Below are 19,716 nucleotides of genomic sequence, written 5' to 3' on the forward strand. Positions count from 1 at the left end.
GAGGGTCTAGTGAATGGCTGATACTTCAACACATGGAGTGAAAAAAACAGGGCTGATGCACCTACTGAAGAAAAATTGGTTCTGAACGACCCATTCACAAAAGAGGATGGAACACTGAAGGTGCATTTGAACTTTCTCTTGAGCCAACTGGTAGTGTAAAAAGGACTTTTGGAATAAAGGGACAGAGCTGTTTTTGCTCTGTGGCATCTTCCCTGATCTGATCCTCTAGGACTTACAGCACTTTTGCCAGTGAGGAGGTAAAGCACCTTTGCTTTGTCAAAGACAAGCAGGTTTTACAGTGCTTGCCGGGTCACTTTAGTGTTATTACAACTGATAGAAAGACATGGACACCTATCCCAGGGTGTGGGTGATGCCCTGAAAACATCCCTAAGGGTCCTTGCTTAGCCATAAAGGAGTCTCAGCTTTATGTTGTGTCCAGTGTCCCATTCCAATCCATCTACCCACTTGTATCCTCACAGCTTGGCAGGAAACTCTTTGGCACAAATTTATATTTAGTCACTTTTTTAAAAGGAATTCTGTGCCTGGAGGGCTGTCTATCTTGGTAAGTAATACTAATTCATCTCTCTCTCTTTATATGAAATATTTTCCAACCTTAGAGAGGAGTTTCCATAGCAAAACCACCGTCAAAATGAATGACCTCATTATAAAGATCAGTCTTAGAATCATAGATTCATTTAGGTTGGAAAAGACCTTTAAGATCATTGAGTCCAACTGTTGACCCAGAACTGCCAAGACCAGCATTAAACCATGTCCCTAAAGTCCTTAAAAATGAACACAGTTCATTTCTATCTATGAAGTAGGACTGATATTCTCTGTTCTGACGCTAGACATTTTTGGGTTTCATAAATGTTGCTTCACATTTGAGATCTGAATAGGGAACAACCCATCCTCTCTGAGAAATCAACCTCCTAAAGCTGGAGTTTGAACAAGCCCTTGGCAGTGTTTTTAGCTCTAAGTACTTTCTTTTAATATGAACACTTCAATATAATCTCTCTGTTGTTACCTGGCTGAGCTTCAAGAGCAGGGCAGCCACTTAACAAATGAGATATTTCTAAAGAGAAAGAAAGAGGGATCAAGAAATCAGTTATCAGAGACAGCTCTGCATTGCCTTGGGAATTAAAAAACTAATGACCCCATAGCTGGAGCCAAAATACTTTATTGTCTTCTCTTATTATAAATCAGCCAAGCCAAATTCAGTCCAACTAATTATTATGCCAACCACCTACAGCAGAATGTGCCTTATGAAGTTACTGGCAAAAGAAGGTAATCAGTCACTCTTTGGAGCCTCACATCAGAGCTTGGAAATGGACTTTGCAAAGCTTCCTTTACACTATGTCAGATTATGAACCTATAGATCTGGGCTAGCAGGCACATCTGTAGGTCCTGGCCAAAGCCTGCTGTCATCATGGAAGGGTTATGAAGCAGAAGCAGGCTCAGCAGGGAGTGTGAGCTGCAAAATGATGTCAAGAATGCAGACAGTAACAAGCAGAGGAATCAGAAGAATCTTCACTTATACTGCCTCTACAGATTCACCTAAGCCTTCATCCTGAATTGTCCCCTCTTTATCAATGTTTCCAACTTCTGGTATTACTTGACCAGTTTATTCTCAGCCCCCTATTTAGCAATTCTGCAGTGCTGCTGTCATTTTCCATTCAGTGACACATGAACTGAAACCACACTCCATCAATCTTGCATCAGTCAAAAACATATTTGAAATGTTCAATCCCTTCTGAGAAAGCCCAGCTACCTCTGCTTCAGCCTTTCTGAGATGGAATTGCCTACAGAGTTTCTTTGCCATGAAGATCAGACATTGACCCTGTAGGAATGGCATTTAAATAGAAATGCTTATTCCAGTCTCACTGTACACTCCAACCTTTCCTATACAGTGAATTTTTCCATTAAAATTTTTTGCAATCCCATTCAACAGAGATATGTCTATCTGTCAAAATAAGAATCTTCATATAGTTCTAAAAATTGACCTTTTACTCCCACAAAATTTGACAATGACAAATTTTAGTATTTTCCCCCAGGGTCTTAACTTTCCAGTATCATTTTAAAATCATATTTTTAGATGCCAATTGTGGCAGTTCTGTCAAAATGCCTGCAAGAGACAAGGGGGAGACATGCAGAAAAAAAAGTAGACCATTCCTGCTGACATTAACCCTTCAATCAATTTCTGTGAGATCTCTTTGCTATCACAGAGCACTCTCTCGAGAAACACCTCCTGAGGAAGGGGACTTCTGTGGGTTCAGGAAAACTGAGGGGAAAATGTATTTTGTTGTGATCTGCACAGCCATGCAAACGTGACAGTCTGGAGGTTAATGAGCTGCTGTAAAAGTCCCTCAAGACTGTTCTGGCCATGGTGTCCAGAGCTCCAATTTCAGAAAAAAGAACCGTCTCACTCCTACTCTTGACCTCACCAGAGAGATGAGGGTGAGAAGCACCAGTCACTGCTTCCTTTACCCCTTGACTTCCAGGACTGACCCTACAGTTTTCCCTTACCCCATCTATATTTGCAAGCAATTCCCCATACACACTCTTGCCCTCCACTTGAGGTTTCAGAGTGACCAAAAGAAAGAAAGAAGCTGTACATTAATTAAATCCACATCTGCTACAGCAAATATTGCTGCTGCTAGCACTGAAGAGAAATGATGTAAAAGGACCCCGGGCCATAAGAGAGAAATTCACTTGATTTCCTTCCAGTGCTGCTGACTCAGAGCTGCCTCCCCTGTCCTTGATCTCTATTTCTTTGGCTTGCCCTCTTGACCCCATCACTCCAGGGTTTCTGACTGGCTCATTTTCAGCCTAATTCTCTTCTCCTTATTTAATGCCTGTTGTATTCCTGCCTGTCTCCCAGGTACAGCAGGAACATACTATTCACCCCCCATCTTTGAATATATAAGCCCCTCTTCCTACATTCAAACTTTGATGGCATGACCTGTTTCGCATTTTTAATGTCCTCAATGTCCTGTTTCATTGGGTGAGATGTGTTAGTACATAAAAATATGGACTTAAATGTTAACTGTAGTTCTTGGCTTTTAATTGTTAGCACAAGCTTGCTGGGGTGTATTTAGAATGCCAATTAGCAGCTTTTCAGGCAGGTTTAGGATGAGCACTTGCCAGGGACCATTTCCTGAAGGCAGTGTGAGCTGAGGGAAGGAGAGGAGGAGCAACCTCTTGCCATTTGACCTCTGGGCTGGAGATCGATGCCTAACCTGTTTTATTTAGCAATGCAGCAGCACCCTTGCAGTCAGGTTTCTTCTGTTGCCATTGACAATCATATTGATGGGTCCATTTGCTGGTGGATGGGTCTTATTTGCCTGTAGTGACAATTCCTTCAGCTACTGCACTGGACCACCATTCAGTTGTTTTGTGTTGTTACTCCCGTGTCTTCTTGTACATATCACCACTGGTCATGTCCCTCCAGGATCTGCCCTCCTTTCACCCCTTTATTTAACATGTTTGGGCTTTCCTTTGATGACAAGCAATCACTCAGCATCCATTTCTGCCTCCCAACCTGCCAGTTCCCAAAAGCTGCACTGGCCTTCGCCCAGTTTTGCTGTCACATCTCTATGGGACTATCCAGCAGCCAAATCTAACAAGAAGTACACTTTTCATTCATGTCTGGCAGATTAATTTACAGCCTTGTGTGGCAAGATCAGAGAAATCAAATATAATTTTCAGTAGAAATTTCCAACAAGATTGCATAAGAAAATAAATAACCCCATGCCTCCCAACTATTTTTTCCAAACTTCTTTCATTATCAGTTGACATCTCCATCTAAGATGTGTATTGCAGCTCAGACAGGAACTGGGTAAAATAGTTATAGATTGCGATCAAGGGCATTTCTGTGCATGAAATTTAAATTTGTACATTAATGGCCTTTTCCTCCCTAATAATGTCTGTTAATTACTGTTTTTCTTCCACAGCCATGATGGAATATCCTCTGTGTTGCCTTCCAAATGTCTGAGGCATATCTAAATTCTCTGATTATTTTGCAGTATCTGGAAACATGGACCTTCCATGTTAAGCATTTGGCCAGGTGTTCTCCATCACTGCAGCTACTGCAGGCCTTGCTTCTTTCTGGGGTTTTAAACCTCAGCTCAACAGTTTTGGAATAATCATTCAGGTAAGAATCATATCTCCTGCCCAAAGTTTAGTATTTGTCATCCAAACTCTTTATTGACTTATATGGTCTTCCTTTTGCCTGCATCACCTCTATCTTCTTCCCCAAACTTTTGCTCCCGCAGCTCTGAGCCTGCCTATCTTTCTTCACTGCTCCTTCCTGAATCATTCTCATGACATCCCACTGTGTTCTACCACAGGGATGTATTCTGGGAGTGTATACCTATCTATCTTCTTCATTAAAAACACAAGAACACAACACAATAAACATGGTTATCTTGTAAACATAACCTGATTCAATTGAAAATCAAATCCAAACAGTACACATGACAACTTTGAGTCAAAGAAGATCCATGTTTTATTTTAAAATAAATACATGTTTATGTTTTTAAGCAGACACCCTGAAACTCACAGTATTTTGACCTTCAGAGAGGTGTCTCCTCTGCACTAGCAACAAACTCACATAAAGGAATTTTCTAGGACCTTTTAAAATTGAAAACACAAGTTTTTATTTTTCCTATATTGCTACTTCTATCTCAGAAGCTGCATGACCTAACTTTTCATGTTTTGTGCCCACTGGTTTTCATTCCATATTGTAATGGCAATTCATATGACACTGAAAGGATATTTTGTGAAGATACAGAATGATTAAGATAAAGCTACTTTCTTTATTAATTGCATCAAACTATTTAATGATGCTCACTGTGTTTAGGGACAGAAAGGAAAACAACCTTCTGTTGGTGTTGTTTCAGAAAAGGAGGTATGGTAAGCAATATACAGATTAATACACTCACATAACCTCAGAGGACTTATATATTTTTTATTCTTCTTATCTCTGCTCTTGTCCTTCAAGGAAGTGAAAGTTTCTTCAATGATAAATTCACCATTAAGTTTACCCATTGCTGTTGCTTAATTATATTCAAACATTAATTAAAGAAGAGGTTAGTTATATTGGCACTAGTAACTGCTGAAGGTATGTTAGCCTTAGTACTGCAGTAATTTCAGTTTCCTGAGTATGCTTCCAACAAAGGGATTCTTCAATCCTAATACATATGTATAAGTCTCATTTTTAGAAAAGGTAAGCAATTATTCTATCAAAATTCAACTGCTTAATCTTTGCAAAGCCTCTGCTCTTCTGCCCACATTTACTTCACCCTAGACATCCTACCTTTGAATCAATATCCACAATAATAGCAACAAAACATGCTTTCTTTACCTGTTTGAGCAGCAACCAGCATCATTATTACAATCATTCTTGGTGCGTACTTAAAAAATTATATGGTGCCATGCAACAATGCTGCTTTAGAGAGCTCAGATAAAATGAGCATGGATTTATGCATCAAGGTTAGTCTCATTTCTGGGAACAGTGGGAGCTGATCATGCTAAAACTAAATGTTGCAATACCTTGTAGGACACCACAGGATAGAGCATGGATTAGAGTACACAGTGAACTTCAACTGGAGACACATCTACACAGACTTCTGTAAAATTTCAACAGAGGAATCACCCTTTGGAAGTGCCAGCAATTCTGGATGCCTGCAGCACATGGCATCACCTGACCAGAGTGGCCTTCTCCTAGGCTTTAAGCCATTCCAGCCATCTCTCAAAAATACAATTATCCTCCAGGTTTTCTACCTAGTTTCAATCTTTGTTGATGACAGTGGTACAGTAACATCTTCAGCAGGGACAACCTGTCAGGCACACACCCACCACTCTTCTAATTTGGGTGTCATGAAGAGCTGCATCAAATGCTGTGCCTATTTTAGGTCCCCTCCACCTCTCCAAGATGCATCCGTTCACCATGCCCAAGTTCCTGCTGTGATCCAGTCTTTTAATAGCTGTACAGCACAAGCCAGTGAAGTCTAACACTGTGCTTCTTATCTCCTCCAAATCACTGCTGCTCAGAAAGTACAACTTCCTCATTTACAAGTTGCCTAAAACTTTTAAAAAAATAGATCAATAAATAGGGATCATCAGGTGTCCCTCCTTCCCTGTGAGCAAGCCTTCTCCTCAGACAGCAAATGACCCAGGGACAGGCACAGCCAGCCTGCAATGCTGCAAAGAGGCTGACACTAATGCAGTTGGATGTTCCCTTTGAGCAAGACTTGGCTGCTGGCGTGAGTTCTTCTTTGAGACAGCACCAAGACGACAGCTCTGACAAATGCCTTGAAATTCAGTGCCCGTGGCCCTGCCCTTGCTGTGTTGCAGCCCGTAACAAAGAATGGTGACAGTTCAAATGGCTGGCTGGCAGATACATTCACAATACATGAACATTTTGTTAGAATCCTGCCAAGTGTGTCTCTGGTCTCAGTGGGAACTAACCAACTGCTTCAGCTACATTTGGACGGGACAGCTGCTTCATCAAAATATCCCATCTGTGAATGCTTTTGCAGGGTGCACTACATAGCCATAGCTTTTTTCACCCCTTTCAAAATGTATCTTTCTTGTTAGAAAAGTGTGCTTTAATCTGCATTTGTCCAGTGTTTGACTATCTTACGTCCAGTTCACAGGAAACAAAAAAAATCTCAGTTTCACAAAGTCCAGCACAGAGATCATAAACTCTGTTCAACAGTCTTAGGGCAGCTCCACCAAACCCTGGTTCATGCCTACATTCTGCCTCCAGGAGTATGTAGGGATTTCATTAATGGAAGGTCAAATTACCTTGACACATCTAAAGTCCAGCTGCCTCTTTGCACCCAAGCAGAACCCGTGAGGCAGCCCCTGAATTACCCAAAAGGTGAATTATCTCAGAGATAACCTTAGTTTCACAGAAGGTCTCTTTCTGCAGAGAGGATCCTGCTTTCCTGCAGGGAGCTCCTGACATGGCCTCAGATGTGTGTGATGCCAGACCAGGGCATAAACAGGAAAGTCAGCAAGAACTTCAGTGCTTAAGTGCATCTTCCTCACTCCTTTGGAAAAACAGTGCATTCTGGATGTATTTGAAATCATCAGCTCTCTAATCTGTTATGTAGAAATTCTGCTTCCCATTTTACAGCTCTGGGCCCTCTACTCCTGTTAAGATTTGTTGATTCAGGGCAGCAATGAAAAGGTTTCAATTTTAGCTCAACATGGTAGCTCTAAACATTTTGCCAACTCACTAAACACATTTAAGGCCACAAAATTTGGTTCTAATTCTGACACGCAGAAATAGGATTACAGGTATTAAAACATCTGTTTCCCACTGTGAAAATGGTGTTCCTTGGCTTTGGAGTTCCTGCTTTGGAGCTGATACAGGCTGCTCTCTGGAAGCCAAGAGTCTCACTCTGACAGTGCTGTAGCAACCCTAATGCCAACCTCCATACCATGGGTATGGAAGGTGTCCCTGCCCATGGCAGGAGGGTTGGAATGACATGATTTTTGAAGTCCCTTCCAGTCCAAACCATTATATGATACTGTGGACCCTGTTCCTCTTTAATTTGTGATAAACTGTGTGTAACTTTCTAGACTAAAATAGCCACAGGAACAGCCAAGAATCAAGGCACTAAGTTGCTGTTCACATCAGGATCCAGTGATCAGAAGTGAAGGTAAATGAAAAAAATATAGAAAAAGAAGATCAGGGTGCAATTGGACCTGCTGTTTTGCCAGGCATTGTATCTGCATGGTTTCTTAACACATTACAGTGAGTCCATTCCCACCTAATACATGTTGAACTGAAAATGCTGAGAGGAAGAGGACAGAGGCACAGATTCAGAGATCAGCCTTTAGCTGCAGACCAGTTCTGTTTGTTTCTTACAGTATATTTTCAAAGAACAAATCAGATGTCATCTTAAGCGATCAATACAGTAACTCCAAGCATAAATCCAAGTCAGCAAAGCAGCAAGGATTTATGCACACAGCTATCAGATCCATAGTATTTACTCCAAGTTTAACACAAAGAGCATTTTAGATTGTTGTCAAGAAGACAGATGGTATAGGAGAAAGGAACAACTTGAAAATTACCTTTTCAACTGGAAACCACTCCTCAACTCTATAAGATCCAATTTCAAAGAGCTCTGAGTGAACAGAAACAGCTCAAATGGATCCCATGGTATTACAGATACAACCCTAAAAGCAGTCTATTAGCAAATCATCAAATTGATTGTGGCAAGAATGGACCATAAAGCAGTGTACACACACAAAATGTTAAAATAAATTAGAGTTCACTGACCTCTTCTGCACCTCCAATAGTAGCAGGTTATAAATCTGTCCATAACCTATTCTTAAATACTGTAATGTAAAATCATATAATTGTAGAATCATAGAATCTTAGAATAGCTTGGGCTGAAAAGGACTTTAAAGAGCATCCAGTTGCAACCCCCTGCCATGCCAGGGACACCTTCCACTAGACCAGTGTCAAAGCTCCATCCAGCCTGGCCTTGAACTTCCAGGGACTGAGCATCCACAGCTTCTCTGGGCAACCTCTTTGAGCGCCTCTCCACCCTTAGAGTAGTATCTACTCTAAACCTACTCTCTTTCAGTTATCCAAAATCTGCTGCAGCCTGGAGAGCTATTAGAAGATTTTGTAGAAACTTACCCATTCTAATTTATAAGTGCCAGGTTTTTCCTTTTTTCCTGATGGCTCTTATTGCCCTTGGCTGAAAGACTCAGCTATTTATGAACCAAGACCCATCTTGGTGCAGAACAGGTCCATAACCCTGGTTCTGTGTTCCTAACAAAAGTGCTGGGAGGTGGTAGTGAATAAGTCCATCCTCATGGTGAGAACACCCAAGAGTTAAAACCATGCAAGACCAGAAAGGTGAAAACAAAGACAGAAAAATAATAGCTAATTAGCTAGCAGTGCTAGTAGTCAAGAGGGAAAAAGTATTGACACCAAAAAGGTATGAGACCCTAATTAAAAAACGGGCAATCAGAAGATGGCAGCAGCAGGGACCAGGCTGTTCCAGGGAGCAATGGAGATGAGCCCTTCCCCTCCTGACTGATGAGCGCCTGGCCAACAGGAGCACTGTGGTGAGCATATTAATGCTCAGCCTGCCAGCTCATTAAACAGGTGTCTGCTGGGTATATTAGCCAACAAAGAGTTGCTGTGCACTCCTTCAGTTTCCCACAGCCTGCTTGGAGAGTCTCTGTGTGCACACTAAACTTGTCAGAGTCAAATGTGCTGGAAAATGAGAGCTTACAGTCCATCAAAAAAATCATCCACACAACCAAGTCTCCACAGTAGGTCAAGAATCCTTCTCTCTGTGCCTTCTCCCACTTGCAATCATCCTTTTCTGTGCTCTGACCAAGTGGTCAGCTAATTCTGGCTCTGAGGCGAACCAAAAGGAGGAATGAGTCAGGGCAGCAATGATTTCTGGATCACTGCTCCTGTATTTCCTCCTCCCATCACAGCTCTCACACTACTGCTCAGGTATAGCTTTAAATGGATAGATCTTCTCTTGACCTAAAGGATCACTGAGCAGTAAATAACATTCCTCGGTTCAGACACAGCTAGACACCCTCAAGGACCTGCAGCAGAATTTCATGCTTTCCACTGGAGTCAAACCAAATTATTTGTTCCTGCACTTCTCAAAAATCTGAGGAAAAAGAAAAAAAAAAAAATCAGGCAGCTTTAGAAAAATAATCACTGTGAGGAAAACTGAAAGAATATAAAGCAACATGTGGAAATCTCTAAGTCAGAAAAAGAACCTAAGAAAAACCATGACCAAATAATAAGAGGCATTGAGAGGTCAGATGGTTTAAACACTACTGTAACATTAGTAGTATTGAAACTCAGCTATCAAAAATTATAAAAAACACACTTCTTTTTATTTTTGTCCTGAAATAAAGGTGCTTCAGCCTGAAACAAAGAAAATAATCTTTTAAAATCAAGATCTATTGATTTCCACCTGGCTCTGAATTTATCTCCTTTCTCTAATTAACAGGCTGTGTCACTGGAAGAGAAGAACACTAATAGCACAAGACAACAGTGTCACCTCCTACTACAATGTAAATCTTGAAGGAAAAAATCAAAGTTGTTGTTTAAAATAAATCAACAGCCATGGCTGAGTTGGCTGTCTGCATGGTAGATATTTATTGCCTTTCACAATCCTTATAGAGGGACAGTATCTGACACCAACTGGTTAAAATAAATTAAGAAAGATGCTTCCAGTGAAAGAAACAAATAATACCATTCAGTTTTTGGGTTTTTTTGCTGGTTAAGGTAGAAACAGTCTCTTGAACAGAGAGAGTACGGCACAAAGATGTCTAAATCAGCCCTCAGTTGTGAATTCTACCCTGAGTCAACTCTAGTGTCAATTTAACAATATGTATTGCTATTTCAATTTATGTTTCATGTTATCCAGTAACCACACTATATAATTTAAAAGAGCCAGGCATATGGAATCCCCTTTTCCAGGTACAGAGTGCCCAGCTGTGCCGGAGCTCCAGTTAGAGACACTTCAGACATGATCCCACAGTCACCATGAGCACTAGAAACCATAAAGCACTGAAGGTTTTCTGCCATAAGGCTCAAATCCAAGAGGACAAGCAGCACTTTGGGATACCTCCCAGCTCCTGCTCTTCACACAGGAGGCCCAGCATGCCCAAAAAGCTCAGATGTTTTCCAGTTTAGGCAAAAGTGTCTCCTGCTGCAGGTACCATCTCCCAGCCTAGACTTGCTGGCAAGCACGTCTTCAGTGCTGGGCACACAAGCCTGGCAGACAGTCCAAAGTCAACCTTCATCCAAACATTCACATTTACTTTTAAAGTTTGGTGTCCTTGGATTATCAAAGACTGCATTTTTAACCTTTACAAGAGTTAACACAAGGATCCTGCAATCTGTTAAAAATATATTTTTCATTGACACAGACTTAGTTTTTTGATGGGAATTGAGTGCAATATTAACAAATATGACAGAGTAGTAGCTACTCTGAGGCTACATTTAAGAGAGAATTACAAAGTTTAGCAAAGGTCACAGATCTCCCACTGCAGGCATATGTGGTTTCCAAGATAAGACCAGAAGGAACAATGCAATCATCTATTCTTAGCTACTCCATGACGTTAGACCCTTTAACTCGGTGCAGCAGGGAAAACCCTTTTTCTTTAATGTATTCCTACCTCTGAATTCTTTAAACTGTCATTGAACTAGGTCAAATATTTTCTAAGAGATATGGTACTGACCCTATTTAAGATTGCATCTGGGCCAGCCAAGTCTGGTGTTTCATACAAAGAGCTTTCTAAAATAAATGTTCATGATCTTTTGTTCTCAGTTTGTGTGGCAGTTTTCAGGAAGACTAAAGTTCAGCACCTTCAAACAATGGTATAAAAATTCAGCTTTTTTGTCACAAGATCTTGCCCTGTCTTTGACCAAAATGCCATCTGCTTTCCTTGAGAAGAATGAAGCTTCTGACTTTTCAAATTTCAGTGCCAAGCATCTCTCACAACAGTCAGAACAATTTTTGATGCCTGTGGTGACTCTTTCCTTCCATGCTGCACAGAGGCTGGAAGACTGAAACAAAGGATTACAGTCTCAGAAATCAGTTCAGATTTCATGGAAGAAGAAAATATACTTTTTAATGGTCTTATATGTATATCTCTATGTGAGAGATCCAGATATATAATGTACAGAGATGTGTTTAAGTGCACATAACAGAAACTTGTGCTATATCTCTCCCCTAACAGCTGCTGGGCAGTTGCATCTCATGGCATCCTGGTTAAGCGTGGATACACAGGCTTGTTATTTTCTGGATGAAGAAGCCTGCGACACAAATCTGCTGATGAAATCTCATTCTGGTTGAAGGTAATTAAGTCATTGTCCTCAGCAAGAGGGCCTGAGTGACAAGCCAGGGGTCATGGCAGAAGCCCATGACACAGAAATGAGTCAAACTCCCATTTTTCCACACAGCACTGGACTGTATTTCCTATGAAAGTCTACTGAATGTAGAAAACCAGCAGTGGGCATGAGAACAGAGAAGGTTTAATTTTCTCAGGAACCTGACATGCAGTATTACTACTGAAATTTCTGCATTTTCATTTTCCTCTGGCTTTGTATTTCTTTTGTTCACCTGCTTTTCAATGTGCATTATTGCAGAGGAACTGCTGACAGTCACTACTTCAGATGTGGGACCTTATCACAGCAGGATTATCTAAACCACAAAGGCAGAGTCCGTACAGCATCAACTCCCTTCCTCTTCACATCCCAGAAGCAGATGGCAATACAAAATGAATTTTCTCATATTGTTAAAGCTTATGCTTTTTCACCTGTGAGAAGGATTTTAGCTTTGGTTCAAGGAGGGAGCTGATTTTACAATCACAACAGAAAAGATTATTAGGCTCGACAGCAAGGTAACTAATATGTTCTGTAAATTTGTGAAAAGAGGGGATTTTTTTTTAATTGAAGTTTCAAGAACTGTTTTTGCTTTTCACACAGCCTTGTGCTAAGACACCTGTATATCAGTGTGAGTTCTTGCAACACAAACATATAATGATACCATCTCATTTTGCATCTGCTCTTTATCCCACACACAGACTTGGAACTCCCATGATATTTGGGTATGTTAAGCTGGTGCATGACAGACTTATGAATTTCAGGCTATCACAGGATTACCACCTGTGGTAAGGCACTGAGCATGATACAGCTAGAACTAACTTTCTCAAGACCTTTGAGATACAGTAGTAAAAGAACCCCTGCCAGAACAATGCAATGAAAAAATTGTGCAAGAAATATGAGTTCTTTCAAAAGAGTTCCCCCTGCAAAGATACTTCTTTAGAGTGAAAGAATCTATCACATACAAACTATTAGTCTGAGGGTAAGGTTAAACCCACTCTTATTTCACTAAGGATACACCTACAGCTGAATGATTTCAAAGAGGCCCCAAAAATGCAGAAAACTCATTTTTAGTTCTGATAAATATAGAAACTAATGGGGCTCTTGCTACCTTTAGATACAATGCAATGAAATCAGAAGACTGCAGGTTGCTGTCCAGAGAAATTGTGAACACTCTTTCCCTGGAAGTGTTCAAGGTCAGGTTGGACAGGGCTTTGAGCAACCTGGTCTGGTGGAAGGTGCCCCTCATGGCAGGGGGATTGGAATGAGAGGATCTTTAAGGTGCCTTCCAACCCAAACCATCCTATTCTATTCTATTCTATTCTATGAATAGACATGGAAAACGGTGTCTTCCTTGTGCCTGCAATAGTAAAAGCAAATTTCTCCCAGACTACCTACTTTTGTCCATGGTCAGATCTTGGGCTGTACAGGAAAGTTATTTCAAGGGGAAAGTCAGAACGGACAGCCAGTACATCACTCCCAACCTCCTCCACTGATGCTCTTCCTGCTCCAAGTGACCTTTCAATGCTTCTCCAAGTTTCATCCTAAGCAGACATATGTTAACTAACACAAAAAAACTGTTCTGAAGAAAATCCATGGGGAAAAGACATTCCAGACAACTTCCTGAGACAGATTAACTCTGAAAAAGATGCTTGGTCAGCATTTTCCTTAGTCTTTGAGCTTTGCAAAATAATGTTGTTAAGGGGAATGCTGTGGTTCTAATAATGACTTCTTCCCAACAAACAATTTAACAAAGACAAAGGGATCAAGTTTTTTGGGGCTCTTTCTGATATGTCCTGGAACTGAACCATGACCCCCACTCTTCTTCCTCACAGATATAAGACAATGAAACATCTTCCTCACCCAAAAATGAGACTGGGTTGGAGTTATGAATGACTGACTATAGTAAATAGTAAATCTCCCAAGTCATATTCAAGTCCCTCAATTTTTTTTCTATTCCTTTTTTTCCAGAGAACTCTGAAAGATGCTTCCATGATGCATCCATGCAAAATAAATGGACACCTGCAATCTCCATATTTGTGGCTATTTTTTTTTCATTAACATGGTCATTAATAATTGGTTTGCTTTTACTTCATATTGATTATGTACTAGATCTTCACAGCAGTAATGGAAATCACCATTACTGAGACATTTAATATAAAAGGATGTCTGGAACAGATTAGATAGTCATATCAAATTTGTATGAAGGTGTAGCTATCAAAAAAGTACTGTTGTTTACATGGCTTCTTTTTTTTTAATTTTTATTTTTATTAAGTTAGGAACTGGTGCCTTTATCACAGTGACAAATTTTGTGTAGAAGACTGTCTTCCTCATTCACATACTTGTTCACATATCCATATGTTCAACCAAGCTTTCAGCTTTTGACTTGCTTTTCTACCATGATAACTTTGTAGCAACTATTACTATTTAAATGCAGGTTGAGCTCACCACAGGCACAGCTCGTGTGTTGGTCATTACTGTGACACAGCTGGTCTCCAGGGCACATGGCTGTACATGCACATACTCTCATTGAGAGCTATTCCTCTGCATCATTAATAGCTGGCACTGATGAAACATATAGTTTAGCATTATTTAGTAATTATTTTCTTGACATTCAAACAAACTGCAGTACTATTATCACACATTATCTATATTCTTTTAGAATCTGACAATATTTGCCATTTTTCTTAAAATACTCCACTATAGAAACAGAGGTCTGAAGTGAAAATTCTGTTCTCATGTAGCATATTTAATACTTATTTGTAGGGAAAAATCTTTCAAATGTAATCTCTAAAAAAATAGATAGAAAAAGAACCCAGGATAATTTGGCTCTGATAATTTTTAACACTTTATGTTGACCACTCTGAAATTAGAGCATTTGATTACAGCTACTATTTCTAAAAGAAATCCCCCCCCAGACAAACACAGGTATCTATGTGCTCATTGATTTCTGTCCCTTTTCAATGTGTTTGCCTTCATCTCCGCTAGCTGGTCTTTGCTACTGATGAACTCTTAAGAATAACTCTCAAGTTTTTCTTGAAATGGTTAAAGTTTCAGTTCAGTCCCAAGTTGAGGATGCACAACACACCATGGAAAACATTTTTATAAGATCCATCTCTTTATAAAATATACTTCAGTTAGTGTGTGAACAGGCTGAATTGAACACAAAGATAAAGAGGAAAGAGATTTAGAAACAAATGTTTGAAGTGAAGGACTCAAAGAGCTTAAAAATTTGGTTTACTACACCTGTCAAAAAAGATTGCTTTTACAAACACTCAGACCAGAAGAAAAATAACTCTATTTATGCATTTTTCACAAAAAGATTCATCTCTGGTAAAAACTCATGGTGCACACCACTGGAATATTTCTACATCCCAGGTGGGAAAAAGAAACTCTTAAAGTGGTTTCCAATTTTTTTAAAGAAAATCTCCCCAACAGTCCATTATTTCTATCAGTCTGAAGTCCATCCATCCCAATTCCTCCCACCATCTCTGTCTCAGCAGGTTCATCTCCTGATTTACATCCTCTCCCCAGAACACTAACTCTCTTCCACACTTTGTTTTCTTCTCACCTCCAAAATGAGCAGGTGATGCTGGATATCAGTGGAGATGAGGGCAGAGGAACAGAAAGCACAGAACTGCAGGTACCTCCAGCTCACCTGATTTGGGCTGGCTCTAACTGGGGGCTGGGTGTTTGGCTAAGCAGAGGTGGGGGCTGCGTGAGGACATGGCACAGCTGCCATAGCAAATCATTCCCAGTCCCAGTCCCACCTCCTCCCTGGAGAAATGAAGACAACAGTGGAGGTAGAACAGGAAGAAAAAGCAGGGAGAAGCAAGCAGAGCTATCGAGCCCCACCAGCCTGCATTGTACCTGCAAGATTTGCAGCTTTATAGGATGGGTACTCTGGATTAGACTACACATACTAGTGAAAAAAGCAGAAAATTAAGGCCAGGGTAGAAGAACAAATCATCATAATTCCAAATGCTTCCAAAAGCACTGATGCTTTTAACACCTATTGACATGAATTATAGTTGTCTTCTTGGAGTAACACCAAGAGCAATGCTGTAAGTGCTATTTAAGTTACCTTGACTGGACTGAAAACATTTACAGCTTCTGCATTAGTGCATATATTAATTGCTTTTGTGCCTTTATTGTCCTATAAAACTCCTAAGTACTGGTAGAGCCAACAGTGGCAGATGTTTTGAAGTTCTGATAAAACCCAATCAAATTAATTTAGTAAGATCAGTTTTCAGTAAACATCAGGAAGCTTCCCCATTCAAATCAAGTCTCTTTCAGGAAGTTTGTGCCGGACAAACAGGAGCTCAACATCACTGATCACACATCATATCTTAATGCTTTTCCGACTCTACCAACTAGTCCAAGTCTATTTACCCCTAACACACCCCACCATTTTAGCCATTATCTCTTTCCACTGCTGCTATAGGAAAAAGTTTCATTTAATGCCTTCTGAGCAACATGAACCTGTTGGCTTCTATACCTGAAAGATATTAAAGATCAAAACAAGCTTTCTTGTCCCAGCAAGAGCACATGAGATATGCCTCAAATGATCCTCACTTTATCTGCCCCGGTGTCCCATCATGATGCCTGTAATTTGTTCTCAGATAGCACTGTGACAGATAGCACTACCTACAGCTCTAATTTCCGATTGTGGCTAATAAAAACAAGAGTGGTAATAATATCTAGAGTTTTCCCACTGGCTGTGATTGTGCTGGAGTACAAATGACGCCTGGAGACTGTGCAGAAGGAGATGGGCATTTTATTTTCTTATGATTCACACTATCTTCTTTTGCCTTTAGGATTTCTCCCCTCTGGTGACAGCAGAGACAAGCGTAGCTGATTTTCTTTATGCCTACCACTTAGTGACACATAAGTGCCAGTTGCTTTACCCAGAGAAGGATATCAAATGCAAAACAAGTCACAGCATGGAGAGTGAATGAACAAGCAGAATCCATGGGTCTCATCCTTAGCAAGCTGAGCATTTTGCTGATATGGTGTACAACAACTGAAGATCTCCATCAGCAGAAAAAAACCCCAGGACTATCTGAGCAGCATACTGATGTCCACCTCATGTCCTGGGTGACAAGTTCTGTGCAAGGCATTTTCAGACTCAGTGGCTGAGATAAGGATAGCTTCAGGGTCTCAGCATGAGCCAGATTTCACCTTTTTTGAAGATATTTTGACATACTGGAACACTTCAGATACAAAATCCTTCTACGGCATTGTTGGCTGACTGAATCCATGTTTCCAGACACAGACTATTTAGATGTGTACAAATACAACTGAAAGCCTAAACTTTTCTAGTTACAACCTATGTCAAAATTCATATTGCTCTAAAAAAAGAGCCCTAACCAGCCAGGGGTATTGTGGCAAAAGAACTCAGTTATCTGCCCTGGCTAGAGAGAGAGGTTAAGAGGATCACTCAGATCTTGAGCACAGCAAGGTAAGCATTTGAAACAAAAAAAACCAAAAACCACAAAAAAAAAAAAAAAAAAAAAAAAAAAAAAGCGCAAAAGTAGAATTATTCCCAATTTCTGGCTCTGTATCTGTCTAACACTCACAATTTACTTGCTTTGTGTGAGACAGCTTCTTACATCAATGAAGGACCTGCCTTTGGGGAGAATCTCTTCGAGTTCATGAGTTACACTGTGCTTGCATAGCGCAACAGAAAGTGATTGTACTAGACTCTGGTTTTATTTTTTTATCCATTTTCCAGATTGTGATAGACTTTTTATTTGTAATAATATTTTGCGTTCTGCAGTACCTTGCCTCTCAGCATGGCAGAATACACTGCAAGCATTTAATTAAGCCTTATGATGTCCCACTGAGGTTGGCAGGTAGGTGTTTCATAATAGCATCAGATATTTAAAACAACTTACGTAGACACACAAAAAACTGATCATTAGGTTAGGGGCATCAGTGGGACCACAGAAATGTCATTGCTACTTCTCCAGTGTGACTGCCTGAGAGCTGTCTGACTTTGAAGTGTCTTGTGTGCTATGTCAGGCAGCAGTAAAGCTGACTGCTAGAAAGGAAGATGAAACAGAGTGTGTTATGGCAATCTTCCCAGGATTTCAGGTGACAGAAGCCAGAGTGTCTGGCCGGCTTCATTCACCAAAGGACAGGAGGGTATAAGATTATTCTCCATCTCAGAAGAGGCTGAGGATGATCACAGTGCCCAGGTGTTCTGTTCTGGCATCCAGAATGGCATCTCAAAACAGAAGGTCAAACCCTCACCCACACAAGCTGGCAGAGCTGGCTGTGGAGATGTAAGCTGGTATTATACATGCAATTCTAAGACTTTCCTTGGGCTGCCATAATCTATGGCAGCAAAGCACCTGTCTCAGTAAATTACAGATATATGTTCATCCTGGGAATAGAGAAGGAAGGAAAGGACAGAAGTCAACACTGTGATCTTGCATGTGCTCTATAGTGAAGTCTCAGACCACTGGCTAATAAAATCAGAACTCATCTGGGGATTCATCCACACATCCCATTCATCACAATCTTTGTGTCTGAAGTTAACTCTTCGAATCCTGCCTTGTTCTGGTTTGGCCAAATCTAGAAATATATCCTCTGAGAGAAGGCAGGCTATAACCACCCCTCCCCCACCAGGTTCAGGAAAAAATAAATTTTCCTTGAAGGAAAGTGAAAGAGATAAAAACTATTTATTTAACAAACACATGGGAAAAGGGATAATGATGCTAAATAATAAAACTTCTCACTTTGCTGAGAGAAACCTGGGAAAATTTCAGAGTCCTTCCATAGTGTCTCTCTCTCCCCCTCCTTGGAGCTGGGACAGGGTGGTGGGCCCACCTCCAGGGCCAAGGCCTCGCTGGAAAGTCCTCCCAATGTATTCTGATGTTGAAATAATCCAGCAGAGAGAAAAGGAAAAAAAATGAAGTCCCAGGAAAGCAAAAGTTCGACTCTCCGAAGGAAAAAGAGCTGAGGAAAAAACTGCCAAAAGCTGGCTGGAAAGAAAAGCAAGCCAGGTGTTTCCCTTCCCTCTCGCTCTCCTCCCGCAGTTGAAAAAAAGTCTCTATCTCTGTGTGACCTTGAACAAGCTGCAAACTGCTTTGAAAAAGTTTTGCTCAGTTTTTCCTCCCCCCTCTCAGGCTCAGTTTAAAGGCATAGAAAGGCACAAAAATTAATTTCTGGGCATAGGACAGCGATATGGAATACACATCATAAAGTCACCCCAAGACATGCCTGAACCTGTCTTTCTTCTGCTCAAGGTTTCTGGTAACTCAGTGGTTTGCAGAGGTGGCTTAAGAGAGCCACAGGACTTGTGTCTGCTCACAGTGGGTTTCTAAGGATCTTTGGCTGGTATCTTTAGCTTTGATTGCCGTATTCCATGACATGAAGTCAGAGCTGGCAATCTGCTAGGTAGCAGTTTCCTGTTCACTGCTCAAGAGACAGCTCTGAATCCCAGCCCAGGCCAGACTTCTTTGCTCATATGAGCCAAGCCACTTCTCTGTCACATACTATGACACGCAGTCTTTAAAAATGTGGCAAAAGAACTTCTATTCTTTGTAGGCATGCTCTGAAGTAGAGCATACATCAAATTAATGAGTTTTGCATAGGTATGATGACCTAAATGTTACCTAAATTCTGCATTTAGATAAATAACTCTGAGTGTGAAATAATCCTTTAATTGCTGTGGTCCTAATTTCTCCACCTCAGCTTTCCTATCTAGCAAGGAGTTCAGCAGCACCTGAAGGAGAGGTCAGATGTTCAGGGCTCTTGAGGGCTCCTTGTGTACCTTCCACACTGCTGTGCTGGTACAGAGTGCTCAAGCATCATACTCA

General features: G+C 40.7%; 1 protein-coding gene across 5 annotated transcripts in view; it reads right to left on the reverse strand.

Annotated features, from left to right (window-relative positions):
• FAM135B (family with sequence similarity 135 member B) overlaps positions 1 to 19,716 on the reverse strand; it is a 272,998-nt gene that overhangs the window by 240,417 nt on the left and 12,865 nt on the right. The gene's annotated exons all lie outside the window — the stretch shown is intronic.

Source organism: Corvus hawaiiensis, chromosome 26 (genome assembly GCF_020740725.1).
Source record: "Corvus hawaiiensis isolate bCorHaw1 chromosome 26, bCorHaw1.pri.cur, whole genome shotgun sequence".
NCBI lineage: Eukaryota > Metazoa > Chordata > Aves > Passeriformes > Corvidae > Corvus > Corvus hawaiiensis.